The following is a 17,370-nucleotide window of genomic DNA, read 5'->3' as shown; positions in this document are numbered from 1 at the left end:
ATTATCACAGATTTCTATTTTTTTATCCAATATCGTAGACTTGAATATTCCTCTCTAGATTAAGTCTCTGAAAGAAAATCAGAGACTATATCACGTTACTTTTTACTTCTGCTCCTTCCTCTTTTCAACCAGACATCTTTAAGCATATATATTAAGAATAACTTCACTAATTTTAAGATTATGGATATTCTTCTATATTGTCATCCACCACTGTTATACGCAGGGGATTTTTACTTTTAATTTTAGCCCTATAATCCATTTGGAATCATTTACTTGTGAATAATGTTAGTTGATGATTCAGTGTTTTATTTTACAAATGGATATTTTTTAGTCTATAAAAAAAATACTCCATCATTTTAAAAGTTAATTTGAAGTATATGGAATCTGAATAATGTTTGGAAAACTGATATCTTTGAAACACTGTTTTCAGTCACAAGTATAGTATATCTCTCCATTTAATCAGAGCTTTTACGCGCTTTGTATCTCTTTATAATCTTCTTCATATAACTAATGCATAGTTCCAATTATTTTAACTACTTAAATAATTCATTGCACTTATGAATGGAATAATTATTTGTATGTTTAAACTAATTCTTGCTCATATAACAGTATTTTTGATGTTTCATATAGGAATCTAGCTTCCTTTCAAATTACTCAACTTATTTACCAGTTCTAAACTTTATAAGTTATGTCCCACTAAAATAATAGATTTTCTCTTCTTCTATAATATTATTTACCTCATTCTTTTGATTTTCATTTTTTCATGACTGGGCTCTCCAGTGCCACACTGAATCACAATAATGTTTGCCAGGAGCATTTTCCTCTTCTTAAGTGTAGCGTAAACATCAGATAAATTCCTTGTCAGGGCACAACAGGCATCTGAGAGAGAAAAACTAAAAACGTGAAGGGGAATCATTTCTACCTGGAAATCAACAGACTTGTTTCTCTTGGCTGTTTGGAGCTGGAGATCTTATGACAATGTGGCCAGCTGAGAATCAGAGGATCTCTCTCTAGGCTCAGTAATTAGTCTTGGTCAAATCTCTCAACCTCTTTAGACCTCATTTTCTTCACCTGTAACATGAAGAGTTGGACGAGTCTTTTTGAGTTCTTAAATCCAGTGACTCCAAGATACCCTTCACCCAGATGCACTTGACAAAGACCAGAGAGAGTTTTTAGTTGTCTTCCTCTGCATCAACATTATTATCCATATCACCAATTAAAGACATATCAAATGTCTACGTTTGCATGACACTGATAAAACAGGTTCCATACCAAATCACTGTTCATTGGGATAACAAATCTATAGTTAATTGTTTAGAGGTAAGTATAGAGATGGGCCCTGCTGGAACCAGCAATCAATGGGCCACAAAGTCTTGCTTTATTTTACAGCGAGGCTGTGGAAACATTCCCTAATACACCAGAATTCTTCTGTACTTCGAAAGTATGAAATAAATGGGAGCCTTGAATCCATGGTTACGAGCTAATAAGGATATGATTTTTTAAATTTTGCTAATGATGCCTGGTATGGGGCTGTTCTCTGGTGAATAAGGAGCAGATGTATTTAAGGCCACTTTCATTCCTTTAATAAATATTTACTCAGCACCTACCACTTGCTGCAAGATAGCAGTGATCTACCCTAAGAGCATTTATATTCTAGTAGGGTGACACAGACCATAAACAAAAAGAGAAACTTGAGGTGATCAATAAAGTTACACATACGTCAAACTTTTTTCATTCTGGACTATTTTTCACCCTTTCCCTACTTTTACTGTTTTCCAGAACTCTAAGCATGGACTTGAAAACCCAGAAAGCATGGGTCCCAAGTTTATTCTCGCAACACCCCTGTTTCAAAGACATAGAGTTTATCATGTGAAGGTATGTCTCTTTAAGACTAAGTCCCTATGAATCAACATTATTTCCGCACTTTCTTGAGAGGATCGATGATATTATGAAGGGAAAACAAAATATCATATAGGATGTATACTTGAAATGATGTTTCCATTCTAATTGTGTTATATAATGTGGTGTGACTCGGGGCAAGTCAGTTACTCCTTCAGAGACAGTGGTAATAATACCCTGAAAAGCATTCTATAGAGATTAAATGAAACAAAGTATGAGAAACTGCTTTGTAAATTGCAAAGCAATCTATTTCATCTTGTTTTTTCTAATAATATTTTCATTTCTCCAATCCTTTTTGACTCTACACAACCTGCCTAGACTGAGTTTTATCATTTATTCAACAATAATGGGTGAAAATGGTTGAATATTGGAAATTTCATATGGTCCAACTTAATTAATAGGCCATCCCCATATTTAATTTGGTTATAATTACAGTTAAATTTTTCATGTTGCCTTACCATGTACCAGGCACATTCTAGGCATTTGACATGTATTCACTCATTTAATCCTCACAACAATGCTATGGAAACAATACTATTAACCCCTATTGTATGGATGAGGAATATTAGAGGTTATATAATTGACCAAAGTCACACAGCTGGTACCCAGGCAGTCTACTTCCAAAATCTCTTTTAGGGATCCATTAGAGGTCGCAGCGCTTACATGGTAAAGGGATCACCCTGGTATCTGGTTGGCAAATGGACCAGAGGGGACTAAGCAAGAAAGCACATGGCTACTGAAATGATCCAGGCAAGCAATTCTGAATACAGGATTTCCTTCCTTTTTAAGGCTGAATAATATTCCATTATATAGATGCCCCAGATTTTCTTCATCCTTTCACCCACGGATTCACAATTAGATAGTTTCCATCTCCTGTCTATTGTGAATAATATTGCAGTGCATTTTGTCAAACGATTTCCTGGCACTTAGTGAGTTTGAAAAAATTCTTCTTATACACTTTAGTTACTGTAATGAACTACATTTCTAAATGACTAAAGTTTAAATATTTGTCATTCTACAGAAATACCTTGCCTAATCATGATTTGTGTTGTTATCAGTTCATGAATGATCTAAGATTTTCGTGCAAAAATTTGTTATAATGGCTTTTTTTGCATGTATTCAGGAACCTTGCATAATACAGGTATTCCCTGATTCTTGATTTTTAGTAGAGTTTTCTAGTAAGCCTTTAGGATAGGAAGTATCTTCCTAGCTGTGAGGCAGAGAGCAGAAAAATAATCAAGTGATTGTTATATTTAATTATATCAAAAGAAAACTGTCGTTTGCTAAATTGCTTTTACACACCCTTTGTTTATTTGTAAGAATGGCACATATCGTTTTATTAATGAAAAGAAAATTCAATATACAAATTTTAACATAAAACAATCTCTATTGAGAAACTTTATGAAAATTTTAGCAATATGCTGTCACCAATTTCCTCATCTGCAAAATGGAGATAGATAATACCATCTTCCTTATGGGTTGCTGTGAAAATACTCAAGAGTAAAGTAGGTAAAATGCTTATCACCATGTCGGTGGGCAAGTGATGCCCCATTCATTTTTCTACCGGGATGATGACAGCTGTTTTTATGCTTGAAGTCTGTAGTTTTCAATATACGTTCTACAGTTGTGAAGTGAATCCTTTTTACAAATTCTTTGTAGAGTTAGATGATCCCTTTGGAATACAAATTCTGGCTCCCATGTGTGTGCGTGTGTGTGTCTATACGCACATCTCTCAAATAATACTTCAAGGCTTATAGTGAAAAGCTATCTTCCCCACTCTTGACTCTGGTTCCAAAAACAACTTCTTTAATTTACTGGTTGAAAAATCTATATTTCTAAATTAGCTACTCAAACAGCGTTTTCATTTTTCAGCTTTTAACTATTTATATTTTCTTTCTTCTCTGAAAAAATCAACATGAAATGTTCTTACATACGTTAATAACATAATTCCCCTTGCCCAATATAACTATTTAATGAATTAGGATAAATCAAAATTCAATGTCCACTGTTTTATGACATAAGTGTTTACAATTTTATAGCATACAAATCTTATCCTGAGATGTGCTACATCAGATATTATGAATACATTTTCTTTCTCACTTTTTCCTTTGACCTTTTAAATGGTAAAAGTCTCTTGTTTCTTTGTTGTCTTCCTATGGATTCATCACTGGTTCTTCTCCTTCCACCAGAAATTTAAATCTCTTTTCAGTAACTGCTGACCCGTGAGACAATTCATGGGCTTCAGGTTTTGCTTGGGGACATCCCTCTTGGGCTTGAACATATACACAGGCCCACATATACACAGTATGTCTGGAAGGATAGAGGAGAAAAGGATGTTTATCTCTGTGCAAAAGGACTGGGAGACAATGGTAGAGTGAGAATATTTTACTGACTTTGCACCACTCTTTGAAGTTTTCCTCTACGTGCATCTACGACGTAGTGGCCTCCCTCCCCCCAGATTTTTAAAAGTAAAATAGCGTTATATCCTTATCTACTGGCTTGGGACAGCAAGTTGTAGAGACATGTGAATATATGATCCATTTTTTTAACGAAATTAAGAACAGCAAACACAATAAATTTATAATTCTAAATATGGGCACATCATTCTATGAGGCTGTGTAAACGTGAGGAAAGGAATGAAGAAAAGCTGTTCAACATCCAGCTACCTGTACAGTCTAGGGGTCCACGGAAAGCCCCGCCTCCAGCCCCGCCCCTGGAGCTGATTTCCTCCCACTGTGAAGTCGGCCAGACTTATTCCAGCCCCACCCCCGCCTCTTCCCGCCCCTGGAACTGGTCTCCACACAACGCTGGGGCCTGGCTCCGCCCACAGCCGGGTCCCCGCCCCTTGCCCCGCCCGCACCCTTGTCCCCGCCCACAGCCCGCCCCTAGAACTGGTTCCCGCCCCTAGATTTTGTCCCTGTTCCCCGTGCTGACCCAGCCCGCGTCCCAGCTTCGCACTCACTCTAGAAACTAGACACCTCTCCCCAGGCTGGGGGGCGCGGCCCCGCCCCGCCCGCCGCCTCAACCCGGAGCCCCCAAACGTCCGTCCTCCCCGAACGCCCGCCCGAGACCGGAAGCGGAATCGCGGGCGGCGCCGTGGATGGAGCGGGAGGTCTGCGCGGTGTGTCCGGTCTTCTCGGCGCGGACCGCATTCCCGTGGACCTTCGGCCGAAGGGGCGAGGCGCGGTGAGCGGCGGGCGGTCCCGTCTCCGGTCGCGGTCCCGGGAGGGGCCTGGGCCGCGGGCAGCCCCGTCACGGCCCGGCGTCCCCCCGTCCCCCCGGAGCCCCGTTTCCCCCGGGCTGTTCGCTCAGGGCGCCCGAGGCTGCTGTTCCTCCCGGCTCCGGGCGCCGCCGGCCCCTCCTCAGAGTCCCCGTCACCGTCCTCCGTGTGATTTTGTCCCCAGGGGGCTTATCCGCGTCTGGAGGCGGTGTTTGGGTTGTTACTAATGGGGGCGCTCCTGGCATCTAGAGGGGGAGGCAGGGATGCTGCTCAGCGTCCTCCAGGGCCCAGGACGGCCCGACAGAGAATCATCCGGCCCCAGATGTCAGTGGTGCCGAGGTTGGGAGACCTGCTCCAGGGCCTGAAAATCTCCCGAGCCCTGAATGAAGTGTGGGAATTGTTTACAAGTCAGCGAGTCACTTACAGGGTCCCTAAATGACAAGCTTGTTTAAAGGGTCCGGGGTCACCAAAAAGTCTCTGTCCAGCCAAGTGAGTTGAGTGACTCAAGTGCACACAGCACGGAGCTGCTTCCTCCCATCTTGGGGAGCAGGTGGCTGGATAGGAATCGGGAAAATCCAGTCACAGCCAACAGTTACAGTTAAATCAGTAAATACAAAAAAGAAAAGTAAGTGGGGTGGGCTTTCCTTCCATCACCTGTATTACTCCCTATAAAAGGCCTCAAAAGCAATCTTTGGTTTTTTTTTTCTGTTAGAAAAGAAAAGTGTCTGTGGGGCTCAAGTTTGAGTTGAAACCAGGCTCAGGGTCCACCTGTCCTCGCTGATCCATGCATTTCTGTGTGACCAGGTGAGTACCGCGTGGACCTGGTACCAACAGGTTCCAGCAGCCTCTGCTGTGCAGAAGACCTGCTAGTGGGCTTTCCTGCACTCAGGTTGTCAGCACAAGGACTCACTGAGAGTGAGCGTATCTTGAGAAAAATTATTTATGTTTGATGGATTATATTCAAGGGAAAGATGGTAAGGTGTGTGAGGCTCTGTGTGTGTAAATAATTCAGAAAATATAGTTATTTGCAAAGAACACATTAAAGAAATATATGGAAATAAGTGTAAGTATGTGTAACAGTACAGAAATATAGACTTACCTGCATTCCAAATTCTCAAAAGTCAGGATTTAATATATAAATATAAATATATAAATGTTTTACATGTATATGTAGTATTACAAGACATCTCATTAAATATTAGCAGGGATGCTCAGCAACATTCCTCAGGCCTATTCAATTTGACATCTAAAGCCCTATAAATCCTCCACAAAGATTCAAAATCTTACAGACACCTGGAGAAAAAGATGACTTGTACTTCTTTATGTTAGTAACAGAAATTTAAAATTAAATTGACCAGCAGCCGGATTTATTTTCAGCATATTGTTGTTGTTGATGAGATTTCAAATCATTTGGAGGAATATTAAGCAACACCTTGTAGATAGAAGGGTAGGGCACTAGTCTCCAAAAAGATTGTCCTCTCCACCTCACATTCTAAAGGGAATTAACTTTGTTTCTTGAATCTTTTCTGAAATAACAGTCTGGTGGTTCATGTTGCAGAGAATCTTGTTAAGTAATTTTATATTTAATTGTTGGCCTCTCCTAATTATGTGTGTATGTGTGTGTGCCTTTTTCAGTCTAGGGTTCCTGGAACGTTCTTGAGGGGAGTGTGTGCTTGTCATGCAATAGATATTCTTTGAGTGCACAAGTTATGGTGACCCACCATCCTCATTTATTCAGGACAGAGGGGTTTTCCAGGACACAGGACATTTAGCATTCAAACCAGGATGGTTCCTCATCTGATGAGCCAGGCCCTGGGCCAGATGCGTGGGGACGTGGAGAACCAAACAGACCTTGTCCCACCTCCATGGGATTTATATTCTGTTAGGGAATTTGGATTTTAGACAGTTAATGATGAGAGTGATTTGGGAGTTTGGCACAAGGGGAATCAACCTGAGGGGACAGGGAAGCCCTCTTGAGAAGGACTGATATTTAGCTTGAGAGCTAGAGTTGGGACTGGATTTAGCTGGTCGGAGGGTTAGACTGGAGTGAGGGTGTGGGAGTGTGTTCAAGAGAGTGTTTCAGGCAGAGCGACCCGCATGAGGACACCCCTGAAGCAGAGAGCCTTGTGTGTCCATGACCTGAGAAGAGGGAAGGCTGAGCCAAGTCAACACAGTGGGAGAGGTGTGAGCCAGACCAGCGAGGGGGGACAGGCAGGACCAGATCAGGTGTGACTTTGGACTCTGTTCTAAGACCAGTGGGAAGACACTGGAGAGGTGTGAGCAGATGGGTGATGTGATTGGTGTTTGGTCTAAACATATGGGTTAAAATGGACTTGAGGGTTAAGAATGAAGACTTAAGAGGCAAGATGGGAGGTGCAGGGAATAAGATTAGGAACAAGATGATTGTTCCCTATGCCTGGCTGATGGCTGTGGAGTAGGAAAGAAGTAGAAAGAAAAGACCTTGGAATGTAGAACCCAGAGAATGTAACGGTACTTTCTTGCCTGCATGTGTCAGAAGGAACAGGGCACTGACTGTGATCCTCGCTGCTGTCCGTGCAGACCTGCAGGCGCCCCCTCATCCAGGTCTGTGTGGTCACCCCTCTTTGCCACTCACAGGCCTCCCTCCACACCCTAAAGAAAGTCAAGCCTTACTTGTGAGGGGGTTGTCTCAGACGGGAGACACCGAGGAGAGCCCCTCCAGACATCAGAGCAGCCCCTTCAGCCTCTCCCTCAGCCTTCTCCCTTCCCATCTCTCGCATTCCACACCCAGAAGGACACCTACTCAGTATTCCATGTCCCCATGTTCTTCCTTCCCCAGGCTTGAGAAAGATGGGGCAGCCACCGTGGTGGACATCATCTGCACCTTCTGCTCTGATCCCTCAGGTCCCGGGCTGGACAGAGAGCAACTCTACTGGGAGCTGAGCCATGAGACCCAGGGCGTCACCCGTCTGGACTTCTTCACCCTGGACAGGAACAGCCTCTACGTCAGTGGTGAGGGGCTGTGCTACAGCCATGCTCCCTCTCCCAGTCGGAGTTCCTTGTTGCCTCCATTGCTCTAAAGTGAGCTGTGATCCATCTCTCTCATTCTGGTCAGGGTTCAGTCTTCTCATCACGGTGTGATCACTGGGTCCAGCCACTTGTTCCCCCACCCCTGACGACCCCTCCCCTCTTCTCCTCTGCTTTCCCACAAAGGTCCCTATGTCTTCCCTCTCCCTTAATCCTTTATGTTCACCCCAAATCTTGCTCAGCTCCTCTCGCCTTCTCTCCACAGGTTACACCTATGGAGCCGTGGCCCCAAATACCCCCAGTGAGTATTCCTGGCCCCAATCTCCTGGGTCCTGTCCCCATTTGGGGTTGGGGAGCACTTGTTCTCCTTCACCTGCTGTCCTTGGTGAGGGAAGCACCTAGAAGGGCCGTAATTCATCCCTTCTCTCTCTCCCAGGTTCTGGTGGAAAGTCCCAGCCCAGAGTGAGAAAGCCTTAGACACAGACATGTTCTCCACCACATTCTGACCCCACATGGTTTTCACTTTAATTCTCCTAAAGCCCCGCCCTTGGTCCTCCTTTTCCAGGTATCCCATCCGTCTGTCCAGTTTTCTGCCCGTCCATCTGTCTCTTCTCCGTGTTCAGTCTCTCTTGTTCACCCATCTCTCTCTCTTGGGTTCATCTCATCCACAGGCTCACTCATCTCTCTGCTCACACAGTCACCCATCCCCTCACTCTCATTTATGCTTCACCTGTGAATGATGGTCCTGGGACAGCCACTGCTGGAGCCCTGGTGAGCCTGGGGGCTCCTCCCATTCTGTCCCTCCCTGATGACAGCCCTCGCCACAGCTCCCGAGCCAGACACCACGTCCCTGCATACTTCATCATCACCTGTGCCACCAGAAGCCACCACAGGTATCTGGGGCCCCTTTTGCGTTCCCAAGAGAAGCTCTCCAGCCCCACTCCTCCACCAGCCAATTGTGACCCAGGAGCTGGGAGCCAGGGTGTGAAATTCTGGTTTGAGGGCAATCATGCTGATCACAAAGATTATACCAATGATTCAGTCTAAGGCCAGCCCTCAGAGAGCCCCTAGTCTTGTGAAATTAACACACCATTATAACACAATGTGGGATGTTTCAGGGAGAGGCACCTGGCATAATTTGGAGGGGAAGAGCTTACTAGAGAATGTTTCATCTGAATAGAGTCTTGAAGAATGAGTAGGAGGGACCCAGGCAAATAGAGGATGAAGAGATTTCCTGGCAGAGAGGATTCCATGAGCAAAGGCTCCGGCCAGAAACAATATGCCGTATGGGGAGAATTGAAACGAATTTGGGTTGCATGAAGCATAAAGTTTAACCCGCAGTAGATGAATAAAATGAGACTGCAAGGTCAGCAGGAGCCAGATTGAGTAGGGCCTTGAGTGCCAGGTCAAGAATGTTGAACTAAACGCTGAAGACCATAGGGAGCCACAGGTGGTACTAGAGCAGTGGTGGCCCTAGTAAGGTATTCATTTCAGAAAGATTCTTCTAGTGGTCAATGTACAGAACTTCCTTTAGACAGGGCATCCAGTGAGCCTGCTGGGGTGTTGGTCCAGATGAAGGGAGATAAGACCTGAGCTGGGACAGGGATGGAGAGAGGGAGTGTATGTGAGGACCAGTGTGCAAGTGGAATTGGTGTTACTGGGAGGGGGGAGGAGCTGAGCAGGTGTGCTGGTTCTGACTTGGGTGAGCACACGGGTGGGTGGTGGTGCCACTGGGAGAGAAGACGACAGATGATAATGAGTGCAGGACTCTGGTGTGGTCTCAGGCCAGCTCTCAGTGATGGCCATCGCTCTCCCTCTCGTCTTGCAGCTTTGGGGCACAACCTGAAGACCCTCAGAGTCACCTTCCCCATCTCCACCCTCCAGTATTCATCAGACAGGAGCAACGGCTCAGCCACGTTTAACTCCACTGAGAGGGTCCTGCAGAGCCTGGTGAGACCCTGGTCCCAGCAGCTCCTGGTGGGTTAAATCCCACCCAGCCCCTCCCCCACTCCCTGTCCCTCCTGCTCATCCTCCTCCTCCTTCCTCCCCAGCTGGATCCTTGTTCAAGAAGAGCAGCCTGGGCCTCTTTCCTTGAGTTGCAGACTGGTCTCCCTCAGGTGAGACCCTCCCCTGAGCATTTGCCCCTAATGACCACTTTTGTCACCACCCCTCTCTGTCTCCCCACTGTCCTCCCATTTCCTCCTTCCAGTTCTGGCCCCCACCCCAGAGGTTTCAGGACCTCTCTCTAGATTCCCCATGTACCTCTCTCCCCAGGCCTGAAAAGGATGGGGAAGCCAGCAGTGTGGACTCTGTCTGCACCTACCATCCTGACCCTGTGGGTCACCATGCCTCTGTGCTGGGAGCGGAGAGTCTCTACCTGCCTGTCTTCCTCTCGGTGGCTCCAGGCTCTCCAGCCCGGAGTTAATCCATCCAGAGAGAGCACCAGCTACATTTCCACATCATCAACTGGAACCTCAGCAATCCAGAGCCCGCATCCTCGGAGTACACCGCCCTGCTGAGGGACACCCAGGACCAGGTGGGGTCTCCCCTCTCCCGTCTCTCGTTGCCCTGGTGGCCCCTCATTCCTCCGTCTGACTTACATCTGTTACGTGATTGTTTCAACCCCTCACTTTCCCTGCATGTCTGGGTTCTCTCAGTTTCCAGAGGTGATGTCCTAGCTGCCTTCCCCATTTCTCACATGGGTAAACTGAAGCTCAGAAAGGGGAGTATTGTGCCTAAGGTCACACAATGAGTTAGGGGCAGAGCCAGGATTTGAAGTCAGGTCTCCCTTGCCCCAAGGTCTGTGATCTTTCGCTGGCTCCAGTGGCTCCCTGCATCTCCAGGAGACCTCCATCTTACCCACTCTCCCTTGCGTTTGTTCTAGGTCACCAAGCTCTACAGAGGCAGCCAGCTGTGAGACATATTCCACTCCTGCCTGGTCACCGACTTGATGTAAGTTGAGGAGATTGGAAGCATGGGCTGAGCTGGTGGCTGATGGCTCTGAGCTCCCATGAAACATCCTTGATCTGGAAGTCATTAACATGGTGCCCATTCTCCCCCACATCCCTGTCAGCTAATCCTACCATCTCCTTCCATAGGTTTTCGGGGGATGGGAAAGCATTAACGTTTGGGGCCACCAACCTCCAGCATCCTCCTCCTCCTCCTCTTCTGGAGACTTTCAACAAATATTAGCAGTCTAACAGTGCTCTCCAATAGTGGAGCCACTAACCACATGGGGCAATTCAAATTTTTTATACACCTATTGGGAAACGATTCACATATTGTGTGTTTGTATTTTTTAGGATTTCCTATATACAGTATCTTCTCCTCTGCAAAACAAATAGTTTTACCTCTTCCCTTCCAATCTGGGTTTCTTTTATTCCTTTTTCTTGCCTAATTGCCCTCATTAGAACCTCTAGTACCAGTGATTAACATACCAGATGAGGGCAGACATCATTGTCTTGTCCCTGGTCTTAGGGGGAAATTTTCAGTCTTTCACCATTGAATATGGTGTTAGCCGTGGGTTTTTCATCGATGCTGTTTATAAGTTGAGAAAGTTTTTTTCTATTGCTAACTTGTTGAGTGTTTTCTTTTTTAGACGTGAAGCGAGTTGTATTTTGTGAAATTCTTTTCTGTATATGTGGTTGAGGTTGCGTGGTACTGGCCCTTATTCTATTAATATGGTGTATTACATAATCAAGTTTTCAGATATCAAGCCAACGCTTCAACTAGAGGTGAGAGATTAAGATGTTCTCAAGTCTTTCCTGGGCGTGCCACAGGCCTGAGCTCTTGTGGCCTTCTAGATGCCCGCAAATACCCTGGAGCTTTTCAAAGCCCCCTGTGGACATCTCATTCCCCCGATTTTTCTTCTAAGTGTTTGGCTCACCTCTTGCCTGCCTCAGCTGGTATCACGCCCTCAGGCAGCTACAATAGAAAACAATTAGCCCTGATTGTTTTTAGCAAGTGCCCTGGGGACAGACTTTCCTCCCTGGGCAAGCTCTGAGTCTAGTAACAACAAGCCCTGAACATGGGGCGTTTTCGGGGATCTGCCAGGCAGGTCAGCTAGTGGCAGTTTAGTGGGGATGGGTCTTTTCAGAGCTCCAAACCCATTATGGCTGCTGGGCTGCTGGTTGTCTCAGCTACCATGGTTCTGAGACTGATGGTTTTCAAAGTTATGGAGGATATTGTGAGAGCAGGACAGGAATAGTGCAAGTTATAGTGCACAAAGTTTGCTCCCTTTATCAAGATTCCACCGTGTTTCTTCACTAAACCCTCCTCAGATTCTTACAAGCTTTTGATTAATTTCTAGACTTCTGAAAAGTTGATTTCAACCATTTTTCCAGTGTTCTCATTGTTTTTATGCATTTGCAGAAGTCCTTACTCCAAAGTTCCAAAAATATTCTCCCTGTAGTTATTTATTTATAAATTACTTACTTGAAATTAAATTACATGAAAAATTCAGTTCCTCACTCACACACACTAGCCACATTTTAAGTGCTTGATAACAACATGGGGCTAATAATGAGTGTATTTGGTAGTGCCGACAAATGTTGACATTATTGCAGAAAGTTCTTTTGGACAGGACCCAGAAGCAGGGAATCTAGAATCAGGGTAGAATTCCAGACACCCTTGTTCATCCTTCTTGCCCTTCCAGGTCTGTCCCCCACAGTAACCACACTGGAGTGGACTCTCTGTGTACCTTGCCACCTTGGCACAGAGACTGGACAGAGTGGCCATCTAGGAGGAATTCCTGCGGCTGACCCAGAATGGTACCCAGCTGCAGAACTTCACCCTGGACAGGAAGAATATCCTGGGGAATCGTAAGGCTCCCTGGTCATTGGGAAAGGAAGTGAGGCCTTTCTGGGGACTCTGGATGCCTGGGGCTGAGAGAGCATTGAACGTTCTCAGGCCGGCAGGAGGTGGCGTAGTCCCCCAGTCTTTACCCACCGTTGAGAGAGAGAAAAGGACACCAGTGTAATATAGGAGGCCGTCACCTTCTCCTAGACAGCTCTGTGACCTCAAGCTAGTCACCTCCCCTCTCTGGACGTTTGTTTCCTTATCTCTGCACTGAGAGCCGCTGGGCCGGATGGTCAATGAGGGCCTCCAGCTGTGTGTGAAGCAGACTTACAGGTTTGGGAGTGGATGTGGTTCCTGATCCACAGGCTATAGTTTGCCAAGTCCCGCTCTAGATGAGCACCAATGCACTAGAACTTTCTGCAGTGGTGGAATGTTCTATATCTGTGCTGTCCATTGCATAGCCGCATGTGGCTGTTGAGTGCTCAAAGGATGCTATTGTGACTGGTTTTTATTGTTACTGATTTTTAATGTTACTGAGGTACTAGAATTTTTATTTTATTTAACTAAAATTAATTTTAATTTAAAAAGAGACTTGTTGCTGCTCCATATCAGACAGCACACCTCTAAGTTGTTGTCTGGGTAGAGGCACAAGTAGGGGGAGCTGCACCCCTCCCCCCATGCCCACTGGGTGCTGTGTGTCCTACCCTCCTGGAGTTTATGTTGTAGCTGGCAATAACAAGAATAGAGAATTGAAACTTATCAATTATTTCATGTGAATAAACTCACACTTGCAGGCGGAAATCAGAGAAGACTTCCTGCAGGATATTACATTGTAGGTTAATCCTAGAAAATGTATATTAAGCAAATAGATAAAGGAGAAGGGGATGAATGTGTTTCTAGGCACGGAAGAACACTTTTGAGTGGGAATTTACAAATTTAGAGAGATCCCCTAGGCTTGCCAACTGTGATGACCCATCCTCCCCCCGACCGTCATAAGAAAGTCCAGCCCAAATTCAGTCCTCTGTGCCCAGAGGTATGAATTTGGTTTAATTTATTACACTTTTGTTCTGTGATAATGGCCTTGGATTATGTAGCAAAGTGTGCTCACTTTTTAGAGATGGAAACTAAAATGGGGAGAAACATCATGATGTCTACTTGACTTTAATATTTCATTGAAAACATGGGATGAATCAAGGGTGGCAAGTGTTAATAATTTATACATTGATGAAATATTGTTTTAATGGGATGGAATATACATTGTTAAATCTAGATGATGGATGTTTATGAGACTGTTCCCTTTATTTTTCTGTGAGTCTGAAAAGTTTTGTTATAAAGAGTGAAACACACTCACATGCATTCTCCATTTCATTCACTTCCAGAATATTCTCCCAAAAGAGATGACGCCTTGACTGAGAAGCCTGGTAAGCCTGCAGGAAGCCCCAGCCCAGGGTAGGGGGCGAGTATTTTGATGCTGTGCCTCATCGAAGAGAACCATGCACACAGGGTCTTGGATGATGAGGAAAGTTGGACAACCCTTGTCAAGGATTGTTGAGGCACAGTGGGGTCAGCAGGAGTCCTGGGGGAATGACAGGAGGTGACTCAACCCAGGACTTGTCTCCCCAGACCACCCCTTCTGGGCCCTCATCCTCATCTGCTTGGCGGGACTCCGGGTGCTCATCACAGGCCTGATCTGCTGTCTCCTGGTAAGCCATGACGTTTGCTTGTCTTCTCTCTATTGGGTTGTAAGAGCTCTTTATACGTTATAAATACATGTGCTTTGCTAGGGATATGTTTTGCAAATGTTTTCTCCCAGTCTGAGTGTGGCTTGCCTTCTCCTTCACAACATGAGTCATTGGGAAAGGTAAGTGACAGTCATCGTGAGATCCACCAGACCTGAGAATGGCTATAATTAAAAAGACTGACTATAGCAAGTGTTGTTGAAGATGTCAAGTCACTGAAACTCTCATTGAGTGCTGGTGAAAAATCACTTGGATGCGTCTTTAATAATTACGTACATCTACCCAGCCATTCCACTCCTAGGAATCCATCCAGGGGAAATAAACACATATGTCTATATACAGACTTGTACACACATGTTGATAACAATTTATTTATAGTAGACAAAAAGGGAAAACAACCCAAATGTCCATCTACCGGTGCACAGATAAACAAAGTATGGCATATCCCCACAGTGGAATACTATTCAACCATAAAAAAGGAATGAATTATTTTTTTTCTTTTTTAATTATATAATTCAAATTATAAAGGGTTATAACATTGTGAAATTTCGGGTGCTCATTATTATTTGTCAGTTTCTGTATAGACTGCATCCTGCTCACCACCAGTAGTCTAACTTGTATCCGTCCCCATGCATATGTGCCTCTTTAACTCTTTCACACAACCCCTAGCCCCCTTCCCCTCTGGTAACCACTAATCTATTCTCCTTATCCCTGTGTTTGTTTATCTTCTACATATGAGTGAAATCATGCATATTTGTCTTTGTCTGGCTTATTTCATTTAACATCGTACCCTCAAGGTCCATCCAGGTTGTTGCAAACAGGACGATCTTGTCTTTTTTTCTGGCTGAGTAGTATTCCATTGTATATAATATATACCACATCTTCTTTATCCATTCATCTGTAGCAGGGACTTGGATAGCTTCCACGTGTTGGCTATTGTGAATAATGCTGCAATGAACATAGGGGTGCATAAATCTCTTTGAATTGTTGATTTCAAGTTCTTTGGATAAATACCCAGTAGTGGGATAGCTGGAAGGTATGGTATTTCTATTTTTAATTTTTTGAGAAATCTCCATACTGTTGTCCCTGGCGGCTGCACCAGTTTGCATTCCCACCAGCAGTATGTGAGGGTGCCCTTTTCTCCTTATCCTCTCCAACATTTGTTATTTTTTTTCTTGGGAATTACAGCTATTCTGACAGGTGTAAGGTGATCTCTCATTGTAGTTTTGATTAGCATTTCCCTAATAATTAGTGATGTTATACATCTTTTTGTGTGTCTGTTGGCCTTCTGTATATCTTCTTTGGAAAAATGTCTGTTCATATCCCTTGCCCATTTTTGGATTGGATTGTCTGTTTTTTGTTGTTGGGTTGTATGAGTTCTTTATATATTTTGGAGATTAACCCCTTGTCAGATATATGATTTGCAAATATTTTCTCCCAGTTGGTGGGTTGTCTTTTCGTTTTGTTCATCGTTTCCTTTGCCTTGCAGGAGCCTTTTAGTCTCATGTAGTCCCATTTGTATATTTTTTCTTTTCTTTCCCTTGCCTGAGTAGACATGGTATTGGAAAAGATGCTGCTAAGACCGATGTCAAAGACTGTATTGCGTATATTTTCTTCTAGGAGTTTTATGGTTTCAAGTGTTAGATTCAAGTATTTATCCATTTCGAGTTAATTTTTGTGTATGGTGGAAGACGATGATCTAGTTTCATTCTTTTGCATGTGGCTGTCCGGTTTTCCCAACAGCATTGATTGAAGAGACTTTCCTTTCTCCATTGTATGATCTTGGCTCCTTCGTCAGAGATTAACTGACCACAGATGTGTGGTTTTCTTTCTGGGCTTTCAGTTCTGTTCCATTGATCTATGAGTCTGCTTTTGTGCCAGTACCATGCCATTTTGATTACTATAGCTATGTAATATATTTTCAAGTTAGGATTGTGATGCCTCCAGCTTTGTTCATTCTTCTCAGGATTGCTTTGGCTGTTCGATGTCTTTTGTTATTCCATATATATTTTAGGATTCTGTGTTCTATTTCTACGAAGAATGTCATTGGAATTCTGATTGGGATTGCGTTGAATCTGTAGATTACTTTAGGTAATATGGACATTTTAACTGTGTTTATTCTTCCAATCCATGTGCATGGAATATCTTCCCATTACTTCAGGTCATCATTGATTTCTTTCAATAATGTCTTATAGTTTTCATTGTATAGGTCTTTAACCTCTTTGCTTAAATTTATCCCTAGATACTTTTTTCTTTTTGTTGCAATTGTAAATGGGATTGTATTCTTGAGTTCTCTTTCTGTTAGTTCGTTATTAGAGTATAGAAATGCAACTGATTTTTGTAGGTTGATTTTGTACACTGCGACTTTGCTGTAGTTGTTGATTAGTTTCTAATAGTTTCTGATGGATTCTTTAGGGTTTTCTGTATTTACAGTCATGTCACCAGCAAACAGCAGGAGTTTCATTTCTTCCTTTCCAATTTGGATTTCTTTTATTTCTTTTTCTAGCCTAATTGCTCTGGCCAAAACGTCCAGTACTATGTTGAATAGGAGTGTTGAGAGTGGGTACCCTTGTCTTCTTCCTGTTCTCAGAGGAATGGTTTTAAGTTTTTCACCATTAAGTATGATGTTGGCTGTGGCTTTGTCATATATGACCTTTATTGTGTTGAGATACTTTCCTTCTATACCCATTTTATTGAGAGTTTTTATCA

At 43.9% G+C, this 17,370-nt stretch overlaps 1 protein-coding gene across 3 annotated transcripts in view; it reads left to right on the top strand.

Moving 5' to 3' along the window:
- Positions 1-4,875: 4,875 nt before the first annotated feature.
- ZNF558 (zinc finger protein 558) overlaps positions 4,876-17,370 on the top strand; it is a 54,700-nt gene continuing 42,205 nt past the window's right edge. For 2 of the 3 annotated variants that reach the window (XR_015550861.1, XM_087427946.1), the window contains exon 1: positions 4,876-5,085. The gene's annotated coding sequence lies outside the window, so the exon portion shown is untranslated. The remainder of the gene's footprint in view (positions 5,086-17,370) is intronic. The other variant, XM_087427951.1, reaches the window with a different exon arrangement.

Source organism: Ceratotherium simum, unplaced genomic scaffold, assembly GCF_057802395.1.
Source record: "Ceratotherium simum simum isolate JZ-2026a unplaced genomic scaffold, ASM5780239v1 HiC_scaffold_43, whole genome shotgun sequence".
NCBI classification, from domain to species: Eukaryota; Metazoa; Chordata; class Mammalia; order Perissodactyla; family Rhinocerotidae; genus Ceratotherium; species Ceratotherium simum.
The sequence above is the reverse complement of the archived record's forward strand: the minus strand, read 5'-3'. Positions and strand labels throughout refer to the sequence as shown.